This window comes from Lissotriton helveticus, chromosome 8, assembly GCF_964261635.1.
Source record: "Lissotriton helveticus chromosome 8, aLisHel1.1, whole genome shotgun sequence".
Lineage (NCBI taxonomy): Eukaryota > Metazoa > Chordata > Amphibia > Caudata > Salamandridae > Lissotriton > Lissotriton helveticus.
Window position 1 is genome coordinate 1682717409 of NC_136069.1, and position 14360 is coordinate 1682731768.

Below are 14360 nucleotides of genomic sequence, written 5' to 3' on the forward strand. Positions count from 1 at the left end.
CTGTTCGACAAAGAATCACTGATTCTGTCTCTAATATTCTATCTCCCTTCTATAAAACTCTGATTAAGACTCCTACCTCTGACTCTGTGCAGAGACGTAGTCAGATTCCCAGTACTGAAGAAAGAGGAATACTAGATTCCACTGCCCTTAGATGGGTTTCGAAAGTTGGAAGATATAATGTACAAAATGTATTAGATACATTTATGCAATGGAACTAACCGACACAACGATATGTGTTCGATGAAATGTGTTTCCTTCTACGTGAGGAATTGGAAGAGGATGACCCTGAATCAAATCTAGAAGAATTAATTAATGTTCAGAAAGAGTTTGCTACAGGTATGATAGTTGGACAAAATATAAAAGAAGCGATGGAACTAATTTTAAGTTATAGATCCGACTCATCCCTTCGTTCACCAAGAGAATTAGAGAAACGTAGTGCGAAACGAAATCGTCAATATCCAATGAGAGAAGTTCCACCAATTTGGCGTGAAGCTGTGCAAGCTAATGCAAACCTTGGTATTGCAGCCGCTCCGGCCCAATTCCAGAGAGTATGGATACATATTCCATGGAAACGAGCTGAAGTGTTAGCAGTAAAACAGGCCTTGCCAGATCCGCGTAAAAATCCTGCAGGGTACTACAAAGAGTTGGCTCAAACAGTTGACGCTTGTGTATTGAATCTTGCTGACATAGATCTGCTATTTGGTAACGTAGTACCGCAACCAATTTGGGCTAAAATTCGTAAAGAGAATCATCCAGTTGCCCTAGGTGGTGACTGGGCAGCTATAACTGCAGCGGATGGTCAACAAATAGGTGGTTCCAAACCTGAACCTTTAATTGCTAACTTGCCTGGTAGAATAATCGATTTAATGAAAACCTTAATGCCTGCATTACGCGTTAACTGGGATAAATTGTCCGCGTGCAAACAAAAGAAAGACGAAAGCGTCTCCGACTTTTTCACAAGATTCGAAGAGACTTTCGTAGATCATAGTGGTCAGGATATGAGCACAGAAGGGGGCCAGAGATTATTTGTTGATAAATTTGTGCACAATCTGTTGCCAGAACTTAGTAGTAAATTAAAGAATTCTGAAAGTGCGTGGGCTGTCTCTACGACTGCGCAAATACTTGCGACTGCTCAGTACTACGAAAATAGGGATAAAGAAGAGAAGGAAAAATCAGATAAAAAGACGAAAGATTTAAAAACTAAAGTACTTTTACAGCAAGCTTATCCGCCTCGCACGAATCAAACTAATATGCAGCAAGGGTCATATCAAAGAACGGATTATAATTTTCAAAGGCCACAATACCAATGGAATCAATGTGCTTATTGCAAAAAGGAAGGTCATTACAAAAATGATTGTCCAGTTCGGGCGCAAAATAATGATGCGGCAGCTCAGAGAGGTCGTGGTAGTTCTATGCAAAACTCTAGAGGTCGAGGACGAGGTGCTATGCCTCCACAGACAAGTGATCGCCCTTCTAATTATTTCGACCAGCGTAATGGACAATCTGCCCTACAGAATAGGTCTCCACAGTATCATGTTGAAGACTATTATGAAGCCAGTGAGGAAGGTCAGCAAAGTGAATACTAGGACAGCCATGGACAAAGAGAGGGAGTAGTATCAGTACCAGTAGATCAGAGTGGGCCTTATGTCGCAGTAGCAACATCAGGTATAGTCGAACCGTTTCTGTTGGATACTGGTGCAGCAAAAAGTTCTATCATACATGCGAAACTCCCTGGCGCACCTTTGTCTGGCTCAACAAACGTTTCAGTAGGTTTTTCGGGCGCCTCTGTTCACAACCCTGTTTCTGGTCCTTTGTCTATTTCTGTTGGACCCCGTCAATTGAAAGCACCCCTGATTTTGACGACAGGTTGTAACGAAAATCTGCTTGGTTTAGACTTGTTAAAACGCCTGTACGCGACATTGTACTGTTCTCCAGCAGGAGTACAGCTTACGTTGGGTAAAAGAATAATCTCCCCGATGTACTTGTCGATGGATGCGCTCCCACCAGAGCTGCGTTCACTCCCTGATACTCTTTGGGCGACTGGTCCTAATGATGTAGGTCTATTGGAAATTCCACCCTATGTAGTAACTTTGAAAGCAAATGTCAAACTTCCACGAATCCCACAATACAGAATCTCTAGTGAAGGTGAGCGTGCGCTCCTACTGATAGTACAAGACCTGATCAAGAAAGACGTTATAGAAGAAACTAGAGGTAATGTCTGTAATAGTCCTGTACTGCCTATTTTGAAACGAACTGACCCTACAAAACCTCCAGTATATAGGTTTGTAATTGATCTCAGAGAGGTTAATAAAATTGTGATCCCACAGTTTCCTGTGGTTCCAGACATTACTGCATTATTAACGTTGATTCCTGCTACAGCAGCATGGTTTTCAGTTGTCGACTTGAAAAATGCCTTTTTCAGCATTCCGATAGCCGAGGAAAGCAGAGATATTTTCGGTTTTTCTCTAGGAGGACGAAGTTTTAGATTTAAACGCGCTCCACAAGGTTATTGTGAAAGCCCATCCATTTACAGTCAAGCATTAAAAAGCCAGTTAGATTCCTTCGTACTTCCTAGTGGTTCTGCTTTAGTACAGTATGTCGATGATCTTCTAGTGGCTGCCGATGACAAGGAAACTTGCAAAACAGCTACGATTTCTTTATTGCATCACTTGTCAGATTTGAATCACAAGGTGTCACCTTCAAAAATGCAATACTGCTGCCAAGAAGTGACCTACCTAGGTCATCTCTTGACAAAGGAGGGAAGGAAGTTGACCCCAGAGAGAATAAAAGCAATTACACAGATGAATGTTCCTAGCACGCAGAGAGAAGTACGTGCCTTTTTAGGTATTACCTCATATTGTAGGCAATGGATCCCAAATTTTTCTCTTCTAGCAAAACCATTGGTAGCCTTGACTGGGAAAGGTGTCCCGAGTCCGGTACCATGGTCTGCTGAATGTCAGCAGAGTTTTTCTGAGTTACGAAATGCACTGTGTTCAGCACCTGTATTGGGTACACCCGACTACAGTAAGCCATTTACGCTCTATGTCCACGAGAGAGAAGGTTGTGCATTGAGTGTTTTGACGCAGAAATTCGGTGATAAACAACGCCCTTGTGCGTATTTTTCATCAACGTTAGATCCGGTAGCCAGAGCATTGCCTAGCTGCTTGAGAGCTGCAGCCGCAGCTGCAGCCTCCATTCGACAATCTGCTGGTTTAGTAATGAACAACATGTTAGTAGTTATGGTTCCGCATGCTGTGGATACACTCATGAACCGAACCAAGACGCAACACCTTACCAGTGCTAGATTATCAGGTTATGAACTGACACTGTTAGCTAGTCATATTCAGATCAAAAGATGCAATGTATTGAATCCAGCAACATTGTTGCCGACTAGCCAAGAGTCGAGTGATTCCGAAGCACACGACTGTTGTTTCAAAACTGAGGAAGAAACAAAAGGACGAATCGATCTGAAGGACACTCCGTTAACAGATCCAGATGGCACGTTGTATGTTGACGGGTCTTGCTTCAAATTGGAGAATGGTGATGTGACTGCTGCTTATGCAGTAACAACTTTGAGTACGATTGTGGAGACTGCAAGAGTGAGTCAGAATTCTGCCCAGGCTGCAGAATTGATCGCGCTAACAAGAGCGTGCGTTTTAGCTAAGGGAAAGAGAGTGAATGTGTTCACAGATAGTCAGTACGCGTTCGGCGTGGCCCATAGTTTTGGCCGTTTGTGGAAAGAGAGAGGTTTCATTACGTCCCATGGGACTAAGATTCAACATGGTCAGCTAGTTAATGACTTGTTGGAATCTCTAACCTTACCGACTGAAGTTGCGATTGTGAAATGCAGTGCTCATAAAGCAATCACGGATGATGTTGGTCGTGGGAATGCTTTTGCTGATGAGACTGCAAAACAGACAGCCAGAAATATGATGAGTAGAATGTATGTTGCAACGTCTGCAAGATGGATTTCTGAGTCTGGAATGTGTGAAGACACAGTGGAAAGCGTGAAAGAAATTCAGAAAGAGGCGACTGAGGAGGAAAAACTTGCATGGAAAGAGAGCACGGGTAAATTGGACTCGAGTGGGTGTTGGATTGACCTGTCGGAACAACAGCGTTGGATGTTGCCTGATGCGTATGTGCTTGCAGTAGTGACGATGGCACATGGAACAGCGCACATCAGTTCAAAAGGGATTTGTAAGATGTTGGCTCCGGTCTGGAAGAATGACGGGATTAGTAGGTGTGCAGAGAGAGTGGTGAGGAATTGTATGGTATGCTTGATGCATAATCCTGGCAAGGGAATCCCCACACCTGCAGGTCACTTCGCTCCTCCTTCCTGCCCCTTTGAAGTGATCCAGCTAGACTTCATTCACATGGATCGTTGTAATAACCTGAAATACGTCCTAGTGGTAGTTTGTGCTTTCTCCAGATGGATCGAAGCATACCCACTGAAGGACAATACTGCCTTATCCACTGCCAAAATTCTTCTTAAAGAATACTTCCCCAGATACGGAATGCCACGGATTGTATGGTCAGACAACGGAAGTGAGTTCGTAGGGAAAGTTATGCAGAGTGTGTGTGCCGGCCTAGGGATTAGACAGAAATTTCATAGTGCGAATCATCCCCAGTCCGCGGGTTTAGTCGAGGGTTACAATGGCACCCTTAAACTGAAACTCGCTAAGATACAAGCATCCACGGGTTTGTCCTGGCCAGACGCATTGCCTTTGGCTTTGCTATCAACAAGAGCAACTGTACATTCTAGAGTAGGGCTTAGTCCCTACGAAATAGTTTTCGGTCGTCCTGCAAATGTTTGGGGGGTACCTAGACCGAAAGAATTTAAGCAGCTGGAATACCCAATGTTAATTGATTACCTTTTCGACTTGACTGCTAAATTGAGTCTTATTCACCAACAGGTTTTCGATGCATTGCCAAAGCCATCGGAGAGTCCAGGCCATCAGCTGAAACCGGGTGATCAGGTGGTCATCCGATATTTTGCAAGAACGAAAAATCTTCAGCCCAGATTTATTGGCCCGTTCCAAGTCCTGCTAGCAACGAGAACTGCTATTCGTGTGGCCGGAAGAAAAAATTGGATCCATACGACACACGCTAAACGTGTGCCTCTGCCACTTCCTTACGACAACTGGGTAAAGAAAGGAATCGGTATCTCTGAAACGAAACAAGTCCCCAGGTTCATACCTTTCAGCGATGCAGAGCTGATCACGGATTCACCAAATTCTGACTCTCCTCCTGAAACTGCTCTTTTGAACCCTGAACATTTGTCATCTGCACCAAAAGAACATTTGCCATCTGCGAACGTGAACATTGCAACGTCAGCTGAAAATGCATTGTTTCCAGATCAGACAGCTCCTGCAAAACTGAGATACAACTTACGTTCCCGCAATATGGACAAATAAAGCAGGAAACTGCCTATTTTCAGATTTGAATTTGCTATAACATTGCCTCCAGCCAGGAAGTTTGCTAATACTTTGTATTGTTTCTTTTTGTTTTAAAAATTGCCTTGCCGTCTGGGTAGCCGTAGGGTCGTGGCTGTGTGCCTAGTTGAATCTGCAGGGGTCTGACACAAGGTCGATCTTTCTGTTAGTTCTGGGAACTCCCAGGGCTGATAGAGGCATTTTCATCTACGTACACATCATCAGTGGTCGCGAACGGTCGTAGAAGATGGAGCTTCCTGAGCTACAACGAGAAAATGTAATTTATGTTCGCAGAAATAGACTGTACAGAATACTTCACAGCAAATGCTTTCTAATACAATGTGCAGTTACATTTTTAATTGTTTTAATAACGTTGGTGGGTGGAATCATCTTTTGCATACATTTGATTTTTATGCCAGTAACTACAGTACCTCCCCTTGATCCTGCTACTTCTACGGTTTCTTCTATGCATTCTTTTCACTCATTTCCTGAACACGAACAAGCTCGACGCTCAGAATTTATGAACAATACATTTGTACAGCTCTTGCATCAACACCAACTGATAGTTAATACTACAGACTGCTGGGTGTGTGGTTTGATACCTCACACTATGGATAAAGGCATTCCCTATCTAGTCCTGCCTTTCAGCTATAATGGATCATTTCAGGCCTTTCAGACCATTTTTTCATATGCCCTTGAAACCTATCCTCCGCGTCCACCACGGTCCACTAAATACAACTCAGCCAACAAAGCTTTAGTCCAGGGAATTATTGATATGATTAAAGACGTCAATAATACTCCATCTTATCCTAGAGATGAATTGCTGGTGTATTTGACTTGGAACTCTACAGAGTACCGCCTTAGTTTGGGAGAAAGCAAGCGTAAAAGCTCCACTTCAGTTTGGGTCGTGCCTCACCGAGGTCAGGTCTGTTTGCAAGGAAATGGGAGAAATCCGAGAGCTCAGCTAGGGAGCAGTGAGTGCGTTGAGACTTACGTATTTCCGTCTGACTCCTCCCCTGCCTTTCTGACTGCTAGGGGTACCTACTTCATTTGTCAGGACAGAGCATATACATGGCTGCCTGCTGACTTTTCAGGTTCATGTTATATTGCTCGATTGTTACCTCCGACATACACTGCTTCTTCAGATTATCACAAAACCAGAGTAGCAAGAGGTGTTTTCAGCAAGGAAGATACCGCTGGTCAAGAAGCTGGAGACTTTTTCAAAGGTTTCCTTCCGTTTTGGGGGCCTATGGCTAATAGTAGAAGTATACGTCAACTAACACGGGTAGTTGAATCTACTATTACAGAAACTGCTGGTGCCCTTAGTAACTTAACAGCTGAGCTTCAAGCGGATCGTCTCATGACGTTGCAGAACCGTATGGTTCTAGACGTAATACTTGCAGATCGAGGTGGGGTATGCAGAATGATCCAATCGAGCTGCTGTGTCTTTATTCCTAATAATGCTCCAACAGTCTATGAAGCAATCTCTAAGCTACATAAGATTTCCGACTCTATACACGTAGATAAGGGAAACTGGTCCTTCATGGAGTGATTTTGGACTCTGGTATCAGCGTGGGGATGGAAGGTTCTGATGGTCATTGGTGTCATCCTAGTATTTCTGTTCTCGTGCTGTCTTATTATCCAATGCGGTCCCGCTCTGTGTAGTCTCTGTGCTGCAACCTGTTTCAGAAAACCACCTGCATTTGGAGAAAAAGCACGAGACAGGATGATGACGCAACAACATGTCACTGACCTAATGAGCATAGAATTGGACTCTGACTCTGATATAGACTAAGTAATTGCCTATGTAAGGGCAAAAGGAGGGTCTGAGGTTCCGTGGCGATTTCACTCGTGTTCATAACATTGTCGTAAATACATAATTTTGGTATCAGTGAACCGCAAATGATCCATTTAGTATATCCTGGTGTTTTCGCTATGCTACGAGCAAGAGCACTCCTGTTACCAACACATTTGTGATTTACCCATGGCATCCATCTTAGATCACGGAAGCCATTTTGTATTCCTTGCCCTCACATAGTCAATGGACACGCAATGACCTCTTTTTAATTAAGGACACGTAGGCCTTAACCGGCGATTTACCTTGCGAGTGACACGTGCACCTTAGGCCAGCAACGCTGTAGCAGCATGACTCGGCAAGAACTGCCTCTCCAGCCTGAGGCCAGTCCTGCCATACTGGTTCTTGTGTTCGTTGGCCTGATCATGATTAGGCGGCCGAAGCTGGTAACCGTGCCCGTTTACGACCCACAAACATTTCTTATCCTGTCTTTCTATCTTCCACACCTGGCTCTACTCCTTTCCTTCTGGGCCTTTATTAGGGGGAGGTAACGAAATTTACGATGAGGCGGTCCGGGTCTTGAATGAAGAATTGACATGGGAGTATGATGGACTAGTGGGAACCCCTCATTCGTAATGTTTTGACACCAGATACTGTTGATGATTCCTGTGCAACGCCAAATATTTATTGTTTAAGACACGAATGGTTAGAACTGTGGTAACATGTAAAGAATTTGCCTGAAGCCCAATATTTAGTATATAAGGAGCAATCCTCTTTGTACAAATCGAACAGGCTCCTAGATACTGCCCATGTGTAGTTTCTGTGACTTCTGTGTCCCTGCAGTAATAAACCTTTGGTCTTTGACGCCACCATCGAGAAGCCCGTGTTTCTGTTTGTTTGTGTACCAAGACAGGTTGAACTCCGGGGTCTTCGGGTGTTGTCCCTGACACCTCTGGACGGAACCAAAAAAAAGTCCAGAACTCCAGGTCTAAATGGTCTAAATGATCATATCCTTTGGCCATCAGTACCTAAGCGTTAGAACCTTCTCTCTAACATCCCTAATGTTTCTGAAGGTTATTCACTGTGAGCCTGAAAATATTTTTTTAGTCGTCACCTCGCTGACATCTATATATTAAATGTCCACCAACAGTCCCTTTGTTGAGTCCCTGAAAAATTAAAAAATTAAAATTCTTCTAGTCCCTGATTTGATATTACATTCTTAAGTTTCTTCTTTTAACACTCTAGATCAATCTTTGATCGTGACAGTATCAGCACGATGATAAGTTTCAGCTCCGTGATGTATAAAGCACCCATCACTGTTTTTTGACTAAGTACTGTGCAACTCATAAGTGCCTCACTGTCACTCTTGCTCGTCTTAATTTTTGTCCTCAATCTCAGGATTAAATAAAGTTTCTCCCCCTGTGAACTTCACCCGGCTTGTATACCAAGCCTCGCTTTCACTCCGGGTTCCCATTGGAGTATCCTCCGATGATGACACATAAGAATAAGTTTGCTTCCCAAGCCTCATTCGGTTGGAAGTGTTGGGTTTGGCCGACGCTCCTATGACGATACAGAGGGAGCAGGCTTGCTTCCCAAGCCTCATTCTGATGGAAGTGTTGGGATTGGCCGACGCTCCCCGACGACGCCCCCACCCCTACCGGCACTCTTCTTTAGCGTTCTCTGCCCGACTTGGACCATCCATGTGGTCCGGTTGCAAGAGACGCTAGGTGCTGTGCGGGTGCTGGGCGTTGCGGGCGTAAGGCCGGTTCTTTCCTACCATCATAGAGCTAAGTAACCCTTGCTCATTTATAATGTTTATTACTCTCACTCTACACCTCTGTCCCTTTGCAGGGTGTGCCATTGTCACCCTCACCCCCTCCCGAGACCTATGGGGCGTGGATCTTTTAATTTACAAGTGAGAAAATTCTTACTTCAATAACTTTTGTTTTTTATGCTTAGTCTGTAGCTCATGGGGTACACACATTCCCACTGGCCCTACCGTCTGGCCTATTGATCGCTAACCATGAGGGTTGTTACAACAGCCCTACACACAATCGGCTATTGCTTGTTTGCCATAGTGCATGTTTAGACCATCAGTTGCTTGCATAAACGTATCATCTATGGCACAACTGTCACGCCTTTTGACTAGCCCTAAGCACTTATATTCAGAGATTGGTCTTTCAGAAAACACGACTGATAGATCTCATTAACTCAGTGTTTGTCTTTATTGTTTGTATGTCTCTTTTTATTTACAGACTATACAGGTTCCTCTAATTCAGAGGTAAATCCCACAACTTTATGGTTTGTTTTTTGCACTTCATTTTTACACTGCATTTTTAACTTTCCCGTCCTCTGGTTAGGGTAGGCCTTAGCGTGCCCACAACACCGAGGTACATTACTAACGGTCCTGAAGAAAGCCCAGTAAAACTACACATAAAGGGCAGAAACATGTCGACCCCACTTTAAGTGGAAATAACCAATACATTAATTGGCACATTTCCCTACACATATTTTAACCTTGTCAGGCTGACCATTGAATACATTTTTTTTCTTATGGTACCGTTCTTTTGACAATTTTAACATCACACATTTTTCACATCACTGTCACAAAAAACCAGCTCCGCAGTATTCTTGCGTTGTAGCACACCAGGGAGGCACTCGGCTTCTCCTGGTGGGCCCGATGATGAAGCATGTCACCACCCAGGGTGGTGAGTGAGGGCTTCCAAGTAAACTCCTAATGATTTCCAATGTGAATCACATAGGTTGATTACCTTCTCTGTTTTTGTGCTTATCCCCCTTTTTTTGACACTCTCCTGTTGTTTGACTGAGATTTACCTGGGGGACTGAGGGTGTCCCTTCCTTTTCCCTCACTCTCATATTGTTACTACTACCCCCTAACTATGACATCACCAGACTAGACAGAACCGACAGACCAGGCGGTGGGATAGCCTGCATACACCAGATCAGCCTAACAGTGACCAACTCCAATGCCCCCGCTATATCATCTTGTGAATACCTATGCTTAAACATCGCCAACAACAACAAACAAATATGCTCTTTACACACCTTCTACCATCCTCTGGGAGATAACCTAATTTTCATAGAACACTTCATGGACATTCCAGCATCAAATGACAACCAGCAAAATAAGCTAATTTTCTTAGGGGAATTCAACCTTCACTGGGACGACCAGAACGACCTAGGGGTAAACAGCCTCAAAGCCTTCCTCACTGATCTTAATCTCAACCAAATATGTAACAGCCCTACACACGATAAGGGTGCAACTCTCGACCTAATAATCTCCAAAGTGGACTCCACACAGCTCGACTCGATACTCCCATGCGACTGGTCTGACCATCATGTCATTACATTCCAAGTCTTGGAAACCATCAAACAACTCCCTACACAACCACTAAGAACTAAGATCTGGAAGAGAAACCTGAAAAACGTGGGCTCTGACCTTACAGCTTCAGCTAACTCAAACCCTCTCTTTCCCCCGGAAGACTTGGCCGATGTACAGGGGCTTTCAAATCACTACTTTCACTGGATGTACGACATTACAACGCATGCTTTTACATCGCATACTTTTACAACACGAGTTTTACAAAGCATACCATTACAACGCATAGTGCTTTGGGGCGCTGGATAGTGAATTATTTTATTTACTATTCCAACTCCAGTCCCCGGGGATAGTAGGGAAGGTGTTGGATAGTAAATTAAATATATTCCCTATCCTAGAGCGCCCCCCAGCGCAATGCGTTGTAATGGTTTGCGTTGTAAAAGTTGCAATGTAAAAGCATCGCGTGGTAAAAGTTGCGTTGTAAGTGATGTTTCCCCTTTCACTCCATGAAAAACCTGCTAGACAAAATTGCCCCTTTGCAACTGATAAGAACCTCCTCAAAAGACTCAAAACCATGGTATGATGGGAGGCTAAATGTGACAGACGCTCTCTTAGAGTAATTAAGCAACGCTGGAGAGCTGCCCCCTCAGCTGACCTCCTCAAACTTCTAAGAATCTCCAGAAACGCTTATTTTAGAAAGATCAGAAAGTCTAAAACCAATTTCTTCAGGTCTCAACTAAACCTAGCCAAGAACCGCCCCAAAAAGCTATTCGGTCTTATCATAGCACAAACCAAGAGCCTACCTAATGTCCTCAACAGTAGCCCACTCTCTCTACTCAACTGTGATGAATTTGCTTCCTTCTTCGCCTCCAAGACAGAATCCATTAAATCAGATCTACTCAAGGTCCTACTATCCATCTCAGACTTGAAAAAAGAACTCATTGCTGCCCCTGGCTGGTGCCCAAGCTAATGATCTCCCTTTATTGAAACTAAGAAACAATGCAACTTGGTCCCACTTCAACACCTACAGTGAAGACAGCATATTAAAGACGCTAAATGCGCTGAAACCCTCCAATCACTTCACAGACCCCCTCCCGGTGAACTACCTAAAAGACTTCAATCCTCTCTTACTACCCCTCTGGACCAAGATCATGAACACATCCCTCCTTCAAAGATCCATTCCAGACACCCTGAAAACCGGTCAGGTTTCGTCTAGCCCAAAAAGAACTACAGCGGACCCCTCGGACCCTAATAACTATTGTCTGATCTCTAACATTCCTATGTTAGCCAAACTCCTGGAAAAATGCGTTAACATACAGCTGAACAGTCACATTGATCGATTCAACCTGCTTAACCAATTTCAATCAGGTTTCAGAGCAGGTCACAGCACCGAATCAGCCATGACACATGTATTAGACGACGCTCTAAAAATTCGAGACCAAAATGAAGCCTGTCTACTAATCCTACTCAACCTGTCATCAGCTTTTGACACAGTCAAACACGACAACCTGCTTGATCTCCTGAAACACAGAATGGGAATGTCTGGAAATGTATTTAACTGGTTCGCCTCTTCCCTCCAAAATATATCCCAAAGATTCAAGGTCAACCGATCCCTGTCCAACCCCATGCCAGTTACATTAGGAGTTCCACAAGGCTCCTCCCTCTCACCCACCATGTCCAACCTTTTTTATTGAACCTCTTACTGATCTTCTCAGCCTCACCAAGATACACTTCCACATGTATGCAGACGACACCCAAATATGCATCAAGATCCACTCACTTGATGACATCAAATCGCTCAACACCACACAACAAAAAACCCAAACATGGCTGGCCGAAAACCATTTGAAACTTAACTTTCTCAAAACGGAATTCCCTTTAATCGCTCCCCCTAACAAAACTCACACTATCCTGGATTTGATGAAGCACTTAACAGCTCTCAATGGACAACCGCCTGTAGTCGAATCAGCAAAATCGCTAGGGGTAATGCTGGACAGTAACCTAAAGATGCAGAAACACATCAGCGCCTCAACAAAAGGCCCTGCGAAAACTGAAACCCTTAATGCCCGCCAACAATATCAAACAATTAGTTCAAGCTCTAGTAATCCCCGCATGGAATATGGGGCAGTAACCTTATGTGGCCTCCCAAGGTCATTGACAGCAACCTCTATGAGCCATGGGCAACTCAACTGCGAGACTCATCACAGGTTGTAAGAGAAACACTCACATATCCCCAGACCTGGGAGCCCTCAACTGGGTACCATTTGAAGCCAGAATTCATCTAAAAATCGCTTGTATGACGAACAAGGCCCAATATCACAACGCTCCAGACTACCTAGCTCAGAAACTGGTACTCTCTGCGGGCACCAGAGCGTCCAGGAGTGCCAAGACTCTTCTACAACCTCAACAAGTTGCCAAGAAAAAAACGGATAACCGGTTCTTTTCTGGTATGGCTCTGAGGATATGGAACGCTTTCCCCAGTGAAACAAGAATGAACCCTTCCACTGCCTCCTTCAAAAGAGAAGTGAAAGCGATCCTCATGGCTAAATTCATGTGAACTCTATGACTATTTACTGTATTTTATTATTTGTTGTGTTCTTGTGCTCCATATTCGTCCTTCAGGTTTTTTTTTCTCTAGCTTAGTATTGTTTTCTTTCAACTAAGAACTATGTATAACATACTCACATAGATCTCTTTTTACTATATCTTGACTTCTACTTATGACTTGTAAAGAGCTCTGATACTTGCAAGAGTCTTATTCACGCTATATAGAACCTTCAAAATAAAATAAAATAAATGGTTATATTTATTTTACTGCAGAACCTGACCAATTGTACGAGTGGAGCTAAAAATAATGTGGAGAGCAGTTACCTTTTTATGTTATTCCTCATATGCAGAGAGGAATGGGTGCTTTAAAAACAACTCTAACATTTTCAAAAACAATGTTGCTTTCACCCACGCTGCTCAAACCTCGGCTCGTTGAAGACGCCTGACATAAGTAGTTTGCTCCCTCGAGCAACACAGATGGGAAAGCTTCAGTTAACGCTGGTTGCTAAATAGCGCGGGGAACCCAATAGTACTTATAGTACGAATGTCACAAGAGGACCCACCCACTCCCCACTCGACAATTCCTCATTGGCACCTGTGCAGCCACAAGGCATGAAAGCCCAGGATATGAAGGTACACAAACTTACCTAGAGAGTCAGCAGGGTTGTGTAGTGCGCTTTGCAGCATGAGCGCAAGGCCTGAAAGCAAAAATTGATGCATTGGAGCAGGGATAGTAAGGGGTGTGGATCTGGTAAAGAAGTCTCCACTAACAGTCAGAAAGAGAGAGGCATATTAGCAAGGAATTGCGATATTTATCGCAAAACACGCTTAGCATGTTTTTTATCGCTGGATATGTTAGTGGAGAAAATATACTATTAGCAATGTTTTTCTCCATTGTGCGAAAATATCCAGCAATAGCGGCGAAATGCGTGAATATCGCTAGAAATTCAGCGATATTCATGCATTAACGCCAATGGGGCTTAACCTGACAATCCACCTCCCATTGAATACACAGGTAAGACATCCTATTAGCAGGCGTTAGATTGTAGCGATAATCGCTCTTAGCGCGACTTTTTATATCGCTAAGCCTGCGTTGATAATAGGCGATAGCTGTGTTAGCAACTGCTTTCAGTCGCTAACAGTTTGGGTTCGCCCAATTTGCATGTCATTAGCGATAAATATCGCTGACATGCAAACGGGCCCCAAACCGGTTGCTACTGCCTGAAAGATGTTGCTAACTGCTGTT

The 14360-nt window shown here is 43.8% G+C and overlaps 1 protein-coding gene across 1 annotated transcript in view; it reads left to right on the forward strand.

Moving 5' to 3' along the window:
- LOC144774087 (transient receptor potential cation channel subfamily M member 2-like) overlaps nucleotides 1-14360 on the forward strand; it is a 900698-nt gene that overhangs the window by 14132 nt on the left and 872206 nt on the right. The window lies entirely within an intron of this gene.